Source organism: Elaeis guineensis, chromosome 3 (assembly GCF_000442705.2).
Source record: "Elaeis guineensis isolate ETL-2024a chromosome 3, EG11, whole genome shotgun sequence".
Classification (NCBI taxonomy): Eukaryota; Viridiplantae; Streptophyta; class Magnoliopsida; order Arecales; family Arecaceae; genus Elaeis; species Elaeis guineensis.
The window spans coordinates 108,768,730-108,780,742 of NC_025995.2; the positions used below are offsets into that span (position 1 = coordinate 108,768,730).

Consider the following 12,013-nt stretch of genomic DNA (forward strand, 5'->3'; position numbering starts at 1 on the left):
CAGACATCACTGCTTCTTTTCACATGCAATGCATGCGTTGCAAGTACCAAATGTTAGTTTACTCTAAAATTGAATACTGTCATGGCTTACTAAGTAACATTTTTCTTTTCTATAATAACTATCTATTTACTCTTTTTGTATGGCTTTAGCTTTAGTAATTAATGGTCCATCCATTAAATTTACTTTTAATGGCTGATTCTCAAATTATTATCAATCCTCCGACGATAATATATATTATGCTCAAGAGTCCATTGCTACTGTCACTTCCATGTTGTTTGGGCTTCATATTTATGACGCTTTGACTTTGTGCTGCCCTTTAAATGCCAACTGTCGTATAAACTATGTATTACTTTTTAGAGAAATTCTTTGTACATTACCATAAGTATAAAAAATTCAATATGAGGCACATTATTTTAGTTGATTGATCTATATAGTCATCATTTTTCAATATATATTTAATATCTATAATTTTATTTTTTTATTTAAAATTTTGAATGATAAAAATATTTCTACTCTTTAAAAGAAATTAATGACATCTTATATCCATACTATGACATCCTGCATATAGAAAGTCATAATTTGATGCAGGATGCCATAATATACCACAAGATATCATAATTTTTTTCAAAGAATAGGAGCATTTTCGTCATTCAATTTTTAAATAAAAAAATAAAATACGTATTAAAAAAAGATTGGACAAAAATACATCTTCTATATTATGACATCTTACGTGCAAGAAGTCATAATTTAATGCAGGATGTCATAATATGCCATAGGATGTCATAATTTTTTTAAAAAAGAAAAAGTATTTTCGTCATTCAAAATTTTAAACAAAAAAATGAAACTGCAGACACTAAATGCGCATTGAAAAGTGGTTAGATAAAAATATCTCCCATACCATGATATCCTAGAGCTAAGTTATGACTTTCTGTACACATAAAATCATAATTTGACCAAAAGATATTATAATACGCCATAAGATATTATAATTTTTTTTAAAAAAGAGAGATATTTTCGTCATTTAAAATTTTAAATGAAAAAATAAAACTATAAATATTAAATGCATGTTGGAAAGTATTGACTATATGGACCAATCAGACAAGACGATGCACTCTATATCGGATTTTCTACACCGCCTGCGGTGCACAAAGAATTTTCTTTACTTTTTATATATATGTCTTTGTATATGTACATACATACATGTCTGTGTGTGTGTATTATGTTCTAGGATTGTAGTTATCATCTCATCTCATGGTGCACCTTGAGTTTAAATGGTTCCTCTTGTGATCAAGAGCTCAGGGATCATCATATGGGATATTGTCCATTCTAATTCATAGACTTCACGATTTTGCCCTTTAAAAGACGTCTCATGTGAGAAGAATGATCTCTTCCTATATAAGTTAAATTTTCTCTTGACTTACAACCAATGTGAGACTAATAATACTCCCCTTTCTATACCACAATATTGCCTTCCAAATCAAGAAAAAATTTGTATATAAATGAAAAATACCTCTATCTTTATTTTTACTATAGACTAGTGTACAGACGGAAGGAGCCCCACAATCACAAAGATGGTCTCCTACCTGACGCACCCCTCTTGCGACAAAAAGCTCATTACTTAGCACGTGACATATTATTTGCTCTGATTTATGAGCATTACGATTTTGCTTTTCAAAAGACATCTCACGTGAAAATGATGACCTCTTCCTATATAAATTATAATTCCTCTTGGCTTACAACTAATATGAAACTAATTTGACTTATAACTAATATGAAACTAATGATGCCTTCTTTTCTCCACCACAATAGTTTCAATTAATATTTAAGTGACATCTTAAATATAATGATTGACTTTGTGGATAAAAAATCTTGAAAGCAATAGCATTTTTATTTAGAGCAAGGAAACTTAATGTTTTCTGTATAAAATTTGCTATGAGAATAATTCCAAGTGGTCCAACTAGGTCTCGCTCGCTTGTAGTCCATCATGATGAGGCATGCCAAGGGTGAAGTACAACCTTATCATGACTCTCTCATAAGTTGTTCTCCTTTCAAACATATGCTTGAATGGCGAGCTTTGTGTCTTTTAAGACTCAAATTTGTCTACTAGATTTTATGTCACTGCACAATTTGAACACAAACATCACAGCAGCTTCTTAACACCCCACAGAAATTCCCATGAGTACCTCAAATATGTAAATCAAACTTTTGAGTTTGAAAGTGGCAGCACCATTCGCATACTCAAAATTCACGTCAGTTTGTATACCTGCCAATATGTGGTAGTTAGCCAAACTGTAATCACATTGGGATGAAGATATTTCAAAAGTTAAAATTTCTTCTACATGTCTTTTTTTTTTTTTTATTGATGTAAATGAGTTAGGAAAAGCCTAACTCAAGATATATATATATAGAGAGAGAGAGAGAGAGAGATTACATTGTATTTGTGTCGTGTGAAATTGTGCGACTCCAAAAAGAATGAACATCACAACAGAACAACAGGAAGTGATCATGTGCTACGCAGGCAAACTTCAACCAGACTTCAGATATACGAAGCTATCTGTTTTCCAGTTATGAGGGTGTTTGTTGATTAGTTATGGTGCCAGAGCGCAATGTGCCTCAGAAATTTAAGATTGATTGCCTCACCGGTATATAACCTGATTATCCTCTGTCTTCTGAGTTTGTTCAGACTAGATCAGGAACAGTCTAAGCGATTCGTTGAGCTAAGGGGTTCTGGAGGAAAGCATGAAAATGAAAACATCGTTTGTTTCTCTCTTTCCATAAACTCCAAATCCCTGCTGAAAGCAACATATCCAAACCCCTGATTGAATTCTGCCTGTGGCTCTTTTGCCTCCAAACACTCCAAAGTTCCAATTGGGAGAATGGCAGGTCTTCTGGGTAGTAATCTTTTAGGAGTGAACAACATATCGTTGTAGCGAATGGACATTGTAAAAATAGATAATCAACTGTCTCACAAGAAGCATTGCACAAAGAGCATCGATCTGATCCTTTCCATCCTCTCTTGCAAAGGTTGTTTTTGGTCAGGATTTTGTCCTGATATGCGAGATATGAGAAGAATTTAACTCTCTCCAATATACTGATTTTCCAGATCACTGTACAATAATACTGTCACAGCCCTCATCAAGAAGGAATCTACAGCAAAACCTGATCGGAAAATTTTGTGCTGTAAACCACCTCCCTTCAATTGAATCCTGCTGTCGAGAAAGGTGGATGGTTGACAGATCCCGTCTGAGTTTCTGATGTTCTGAAAGTGCCACTGATATTGCGTAAAGAGGCGAACTGTGATAATCCACAAGAGCATTGATAGCTCCCGCAACCACCATATCTTTATTATGAAAGCAGGCGTAAATCCTTGGATATTTATCCTTGAGAGAGTGCTCTTGAAGCCATATATCATCCCCAAACATAGCACATAAACCATTTTGGATTTTAAACTTCACAAAGGAACGGAATAGTGATTTAACCTGCTGAACATCCTTCCAAAAGCAAGAGAGTTTCTTTCGATTTACTGTTTTCATTGTCACCTCCCTGTTCTTGTAGTATCTCTCCTTGATCAATATATTCCATGGCTTAGAAGGTTCTATAAGTAGTTTCCACCACCACTTACAGATCAGAAGCTTGTTAAGAGATTTTATGTCAGTGACTCCCATACCATTATACTCTTCTACATGTCTTTTTATGATTGAAAACATTTCATTGATATGTTACAACCTACCTCAGCACTTCTACGAGGCAATGCCACCTCCAAGGAGTTCCAATAACATCACTCCTGCAGAAATATTTAAAAAATAGAGAAGAAACAATCAACATTATGTTCTTAAACATAATGATATATCAACATGAAATACAATGTAATATCACAATCTGGAAAGTTACAAATAGAAGCACACCCCTTGGTATTGGTTCTTCAAAGATGCTGATCACTCTTTAGCTCGCCATGCCCACCATAGTTGATTTCATCAGTGTTAAATATTGTCTACGCCAAATTCTATTTCTATAGCCCTCCAGATTTCCCTTTGTGCTTAACTCTTGATTCAAGAATCCTCAGCCATTGGTCTCAGATTCCCGGTCAAATGATGGACCCAAGTTTGTTCTTCTTTGGCCGAAGGTTTATGTCAACGACCAGCACGTATTTCCTCTAGCTCTATGAGAAGCCTAGCCAGTCAATTGGTGAACTACTTTCAGAAGCCTACTGGAGCTGAGCTACTTTAAATATAACCTAACCAAAACCAACCTATTTGGATTTTTTTAAAAAAAAAAAAAACTTCTTGGTCTGTAATGCTCTACATGTTCTGAAAAAATCATGCATGAGAACACAAGAAAAGATATCTGATGAAAAACACAACTAGAAGGATGAATGATATATCTGATGTTGCCCAGCTTCTTCAACCCCAATACAATTTGCTTCATATGCGATACCTGGATGAAAGTTGAAGATAACTAGGAGTGATCCTCTAATGCAGGATATAACATGCACAGAAACTATGTAATTTAGATTCATTTAGTATCTTCAATACAAAAAATTGTCAAACTAGTTGTGCATGGGAGTGGAATTCAAAACAATAACATGTTAAGCTTCCTGTCCAACAATTTAGTTTTATAAAATTGTTTTTGTAGTTTCTCAGATTTCTTTACTGCAGATATACTCGCACTGTTAAAAAAGGTAAATGTCATAGCACTTCACATTATATTAGGGCTGAAAGTGGTTTGGATAAAAACCAACCATATCCAGGTCCATGACCAGATCAGATCAGATTCAGATAGAAAAATCCTATCTGATCAGATTTGAATATGGATTCCGATACAAAATAGGATTCTTTTTGCCTGATACAGGTATCGATTTTAAGTATGCTTCAGATATGCACTCAAATATCTGAATGGTAGGTGTTCTTCAGATTTGGATACCAGATACTAAGGACTTTTGCATTGTGTTATGTGCTAGCATGCTCTAGCATACACACGTGAAATTAACAATGATTGTCATATATAGCCCACATATAAATCCATATGTCCACCATTAACATGCAAGCTAGCCCATAATCACAGAGCAAGAGTTCTCTAAATGATGTGGTTTGCTAAATTTAATGATGACATATTAAATTAACTATAAAACCTCTTCAAGTTTCAAGCTCTCATACTTGATTTTTTTCTTTTTCACTTCTCAAAACAACACTGAAGGCATCCTCCAATTAACTTTGCATCATCAACTCCTTCATGTCGTACTTTTATTGGTCCTGCCATCAAGGCACTGTTAAAATTTATGCTGCCCGCTAGCCACAATATCTCATTTCTCATGTAATCACATCTCATAAAACCTGTCAGTGATGAATTGAGATCTCAAAGACAAGAATCATGAGCACCTAATTCCAGTCAACAATCAATGCTTAGAAAATGTCTTTTGATGGTTATGTATGATAGTAAAACAGTTAGAAAAGGTGAGAACCATACCATACTAAAGTCATTCGCATGGTGAACATTTGACAGACCTCTTGAAAGTATTCAGTCATTTTCGTCCAGCCTCATCATGTCCTGCAAAAGAAGACACAAATTATGAGCTTAATTAGGGGTGCTAACTAATCTCAGTTCATCCATGAAAATCTAAATTATAAATAAAAATAATTGTATATAAACATAAACTCACATGGGTTATCTTATATATTAAGGATTATCTGGATGGTATAAACCATGTTTCTTTTACTTTTAGCCTTGCTCTTTGATCCAACCTTCATGTTTCTTTGCTTATTTTCTGTTCAATTTGCCTCCATGACCCACTCTATTCTGATCTATTCAACAACAGAGAGCTTTTATTGCTTGTATAGCCTTTAAGCGCCAGAGGTGCTTGATGATCATCTAACACTCAGAGACTTGATCCATATGAATCTTCTGTGATGGTTGCTATTAAAGAATACAACATGAATCTTTCGCACTCTGTGCTATTTCATGATCAACAATAAAGCTTGGACAAAGGTTTGCCAATAGCATGCAAACAAAGGCAACAAAATTATGATGGATACAACAAATATTGGATAGATAACAGACAATATAGACCTAGGTGAAGAAGTACAGACAACAACCATATTAGTTGATAGGGGTAGTATGGTAGCCTTAGTATGTATACATATTTCAGCATATATATGTTATTAATATTTTTGTGCTGCATTCTTAATTTTTTAAAATCAGTATGGTTTATATAGAGTCTGTGTATCGTACATGGCATAATGAGAATGGTAATCCTTTTCAGACTCAAATCTGGATGAGATACTGGGTCAATAAAGGGATGAATCTGTTCTGGTATGCCTCTTGGAAAGAAGATAGTCCTGTAGCCAACTTCATGAATCCTCATATTGAGATAAATTGACAGAATTTGACAGGTAGCTCTAAAATGTCATATTGCTGAACAGAAATGGACAGTTGTATTTGCATCCCTGACAATGGAGCTAGTATCAACCATTAAGTACTGATCAACTCCCCCAACTATAATGTTCTGATAGGATGTTTAGACAAAAATTTACGTGAAATACGTATTACATACTGACATTCAACTCATCACATTCAGTGGTACAAAATAAGCAAACTGACACTAAGCAAAATTATTGTGCCGAAAAAAGAAGTTACGGCATCCAGAAGTACTAATGTGAGATTACTGGTGCAAAAGCAACTCTAAGAAAGGTGTTTCAGATTGCTTTGGACAGTATGAAATATGACAGCAAGACCCTTAAACCATGGAACATCTATTATTTCAGCTTGCCTATGGAAGCTATTTGGATATTTGGAATTCTCTAAAAGGAAATTTTGGCACAAATGTATACAACTTAATGTAGCTTTTCAGGTGTTTAAATAAGAAGTTTCAGCAAGCAAGCACAATTTTTCAGCTCTGAAGATGTTCAGCAATCTGAAGGTAATGTCCAGCAAAATTTTAAGTGTCAGATTACTAACCAGCTGATGTCTGCTGCATCATCAGCAACTAAGACACTTCACAGTCGATGGACTATGGAAGTGGTCAGCAGAGTTGCCTGCCATATTTCTAAAGCTGCTATGATTTGCATCTTGAATCAGGAAACTCGATACATGTACAGGAAGGTGAAGATAACAAAGGAAAAGACAAGTTTCAAAGGCAAAGAAGAGGGACACCCTATCTACTCTGCCATTTGTACGGTACTTAATCAGGGTATGCCATGGGCAGAAGTTGATCGATTTTTGTAACCTTGGGACATTAGACCTCAAATCATAATTCATGCCCAGAGAAGCGGCTTTTACTGAATTATGAGCCACTCTTTCAGGCTATGGTCCCAGTCATTAGTATCAATGTGTAGTGAGTTTCAAAGCTGACTTCATGGCTTGCAGTTGTACCATCTTCTCCCATTTCATGGGAAGGAGAGGACTAATCATGCTGGATAAGTTTGCTGTTCTTTGCAAGATGGAAAGTGCCAACTAAATAGGAGAAAAACAAAGGATGAATTGCATTGCTAACAAAGAGATAAGGAATTATTACCAAATGAGCTTTTGGAAGCACTCCCAAACATTATGGAAGGCCATAGCACCACAGGGTCAAACAGTATCTGAAAAGCTTTGTAACTACATAAAAGCAACTGCCTTTTTGAAAAAGTTAAGTTCATCATCAATCAAGACTCCTTAAAAGCTTGATTGGAACCAAAAATCTAAACGAACAAAAAATCCCACATGCAATGTTGCACTTTAACAATATGATAGGAATTACTGTCATATTATATCTTTTGAAGCATAAGTTTGCTAACTTTCCGTAACATAAATGGCAAAGAACTGAAGTAACAACCAACATAATAAATGAAGCAAGCATTTCTAATTGAAACAAATAAACTATTCCTAACAGGAACTTGGTAAAACAAACAGAACATTCCAAAAAACTTAACTAGAATATGCCCCTTTTTTAATACCAATACAGATCATAACTCTTCTTCCTCACTATACTATATGTTATGTTATAAAACACTGGAATATAATAGACAACAAGATGAAAATCGATACTTATCAAAGTTAAGAAGAACACTATGCACTCCTTTTTCGATTTGGAAAAGTAGATAAACAGTTGTTATTTGGATAGGAAATTCAACTTTCAAGTAGAAGAAAAGCAAAAATTAGAAGGTTCATTAGCACAACAACAACAACAAAAACAAATACAACAACAACAATAAAATCATATATAGACGTCCAAATTCACTGCCCAGAAAACTGAGATATGCATGCCCGCTAGTCATACGTGTAATTAATTCGATCATCTGAAACATGATAAAGAGATTGAGACAATCCATGAATGTATTTCCACCTACTTAATTTGGATTCTAACAAGGTTCATTCCTAAGGTGATTGCTTCGCAAGAGACAGAAAATAGATTCCACTTTAACTCATAGCACAGAAAATGAGGGAAACAAAAGTTGTCTTTTTAGAATAGCATCTTGCAACCACATCTTTAGATAGAGCATACACAAGTTTCAGCCAAAAATTATGGTGATACTAATTCTTCATGAAATGAAAAGTACGAGTTGAAGAATCTTATTGGACAAAAGAATATAATATCAGAGCTTTAGATGCCCAAGTCTAGGACTTACATTGATGATGGTGGTTGAGGTGATGTTTCTCCTGCTCTATGATCTGTTTCTAGTTAACAGCATCATCATCTTCTTCAGTTTCTTACTCCATGACAAAAGTTTAGGCCTTCAGGACTTGCTCAGAAATTTCAGACAAACTCATCTGTAAATACATGCATTATGGAAAGGTAAGAACATAGATAAATATAGCCGCATTTCCTTTTGCTCTTTTTATTTTTCCTTTTTTCATTATTTTTCAGAGGACATAGAAGATTCCATGTTACCTAGTGATAGGCCTCTCTTACTTGGCTGTTTTCTTCTTGACACATTACTACTTCTTCCATGACCTTTGCTTGTCTTGGATCCTAAGCATATCTGCTTCATCTTGAATCCTCGACTAGATTTTGTGCTGCCACAAAACAGCAATTGTCTGCCCTTGTATGTCGCATCTTAGAGAACACAGTTCAACCAATTTGGCCTCTCATCTAGATATTACATTGACATTGGAGGTATTTATGGATCAAGCCCAAACAAGACTGCTGAGTGACAACCAAAAGTTCAGTCAATTAAGGCTCAAGGTAAAGTCCACAAGAGATTCCCAAAACCATGAACATCTCATGAGCTCTCTGTTACACTTCGATATGAATTTAAAATATTTCGATTGGTGGTTGTCTTTAAAGTTATGCCTAGTAGCTGTAGGGATGAATATTTGGAAAACATTATGAAGAATAGAGCTCCCCATCTATGCAAAAACAGAAGTTCCCTCTTACGGAGTTATTATTCTTGTTCTCTTTCTTGGTGATTCCATAAGGGTGTGAGTTTTCAACTTTTTAACCAGTGTGCACTTGTGTTACCTCCTCTTCTCTCCATCTTCCAGCATCACTCGCCCACTTTTTGTTTCAAATTGTGGCTTGAATGAGACTCCTCAACCATCATGCATTGGATCATTAAAGGACCATCCCACACCATTGAAGCTCATGCCCTTCTGGTTGACATTTGGAATCTCAAAGCTTTCTCTCCACTCCTGGATGTCAGTTATGTCTTAAGGGAAGAGAACCAGCATGCTGACTGGATCGCAAGATCCAGCTAGTCTCATAAATATCTCTCTCCTATTCTTCCACATTTCTTGCCGCTTCTTGTAACCTTAGATAGTATTGGTATTGTTTTTAGCCGTTCTTAAGGACTCTGGCTTCCCGCATTGCCTCCAAAAAAAAAGGTCAAGTACCTCCTGTGTACCGTAAATGATGTAAATACACTTAGATGGAAAATGCACATGATGATTAACAGCGAGTGAATATGTGGTCCTTCCACTTGCTCAACTCACGTATAGCCAAATTCATGATCTTGTTAATAATACACCTTCATATTTAGCTTCTCTTTGAGCAACAATTATGTACTTGCAGATTTCCCATGGTTTTAATGTATGAAATCATTAAAGTAGTCATTCGCATATACTGGACTTTTTCATCCACCAACTGCGAGATATTCATATTAATCTGTATAATTCTGAGCTAGCTGAAACAAGGTCTGACATTAAATTTAAAGCATGCAATTTGTAATCCAACCAAACCATATAAAAAGATCTAATGATTTTTAAATTAATATGATATCTCGAAATACAATCAATTTGGTGTTCTCAATTAGTTATACTATGTAATCATGATAAAGACTTTATATGCATGTATGCAAATGTTCCAGTGAAGCAGTTGCAACCTAAAAAGACCTAATATGTAATTTAAATCAATTTAAATAGTTCAGTAAATTTGAGTTTTTAATATGACATAAAACCATCAAAAGCAAGTTATATTTTGACAGTACAAGATTCTACCGAAAGAAAGAAATATAGCAATCAGCTACCGGAATTTCGTGAAACCAAAACATATGGAATTTTTTTTTCAGAAAAAATGTATTGCTACCCTGGGATTTCATTATCTTGTATTCAGGTATAGTCTCAACTTCAACAGGAATATGTTGTAAAAGTATTAAACTCCAAATGAACAACTAACCTATCTATCTCTCTAACCAGGTCAAGAATTTGAAAGTTCGCCCAGACAGGGAAATAAAGAAACGAAAAAGAAGCAAATCAGAAGAACCTGGAGCCCTCTCCATGTAATCCCACCCAATGCTCCCAGTGCCGATGCATCCCTAATATCACGTACTTGTTCGATCCAACCAAGAAGAAGCCGCATTACACCACACCTCCAAATCTTTAATAAATTTTAATAAAAGACGGTAAAAAAAGACAACCACGATTTCTTGCAGAATAAAATCACTAACCAAGATTCATCATAAGCCCACCCAGCAGATGCCCTCATCAAAACTATAAAACGGGAAAACAACTCGAATTTCCGGTCCTTGCAGCCCTTATCCCTGAACGCAACAGCAAGAAAAGTTTAAACCTTGTAAAACAAACCAGAAATAAAATAAATAAAAAGAACAGGTTCTTGGTGGTATATATTGCAAGGAGAGTACCGTTGACGGAGGAACTGAGCGAAGGCCCGGTCGGAGATGCCTGTCTCGGAGAGGAACCCAGCGGGGTGGACGTGGGGCTCCAATTTCTTGGTTGGGAAGCGGCGCGGTGGATTCTTCTTCTTCTGCTGCTGCTGCTGCTTCTTCAGGGGACCGCAACTTCCACTGCCAAGTTGATGGAGCGCCGGCGCTGCTACTCCCCGGTTCTTGAGAGGAGATCGTGCCCAATGAAGAGCGAGAGGCCGTCTCTATGAGGGAGGAGGAGTTGGGTCGATGGGTGAGAGAAGAGGGAACGGTGGCAAGTGGGAGGGAAGTGGTTCAAATTAGGAAAAGAAGAAATAAAGAGGGAAGGGGAGGATGAAGAACGGCTCTCATGGTCACGCCTGGGGGGTTGCTACGCCGGTCGCCCCTCTCACCCCATTTTTCTTTACCAAAAAAAAAAAAAAAACCAAAACAAAACAAAAAAAACAAAAAAGAGGGGCGCGGGGGCGGGGGCGGGAAGAAGAAGAAGGAAAGGACGGCTCTCTCCCCGGCGCACAGCCGATTCTTGAGTTTTTGGGTGGGTTTTGCCAATGAACACAATCAGCCTGCCGCCTTCGCGGATATTTAAAGGGGCGAATGCGGGACGGCTTATGGGTGCAGCTCAAGCCGACTGACCCGGACCAGGCCGTTTCTTTCCTTACCAAACGTCTAATTGAGTATATAGCACTAGTGATGAAGCAAGAACTGAGTCTATGATTGGAATAATGAGATAAAGAAGCGCGGACATGCTTTAGAAGTGTAAGTACTTAATAATGAGTATAATAACAAATACACACCCATTGACAGATATAGCAAAAGTACTACTCTCCTGATGACTGCGGGTTTGCTCTTTCTCTAAAGGATCAGCCCACGTCCACTCCGTCTCTTTTCTTATCCCTCATACGGTACCCCATCTGGCCTATCCAGATCATATATGACCAAGC

At 36.4% G+C, this 12,013-nt stretch overlaps 1 long non-coding RNA gene across 9 annotated transcripts; it reads right to left on the reverse strand.

The window, feature by feature from the left end:
• Window positions 1–1,894: 1,894 nt before the first annotated feature.
• LOC109505589 (uncharacterized) lies at window positions 1,895–11,499 on the reverse strand. 9 transcript variants are annotated; one of them, XR_012139937.1, is made up of 10 exons: window positions 11,052–11,499; window positions 8,864–10,949; window positions 8,601–8,742; window positions 5,657–5,910; window positions 5,464–5,544; window positions 5,154–5,330; window positions 3,906–4,434; window positions 3,480–3,784; window positions 2,432–3,340; window positions 1,895–2,263 (listed from the first exon to the last, which is right to left on the reverse strand). It is a non-coding gene; the product is annotated as an uncharacterized lncRNA (long non-coding RNA). The 9 variants fall into 9 exon arrangements; XR_012139934.1 differs by having other exon boundaries at window positions 1,896–2,263; window positions 2,432–3,784; window positions 8,864–10,737; window positions 10,857–10,949; XR_012139932.1 differs by having other exon boundaries at window positions 1,896–2,263; window positions 2,432–3,784; window positions 8,864–10,786; window positions 10,857–10,949.
• Window positions 11,500–12,013: the final 514 nt, after the last annotated feature.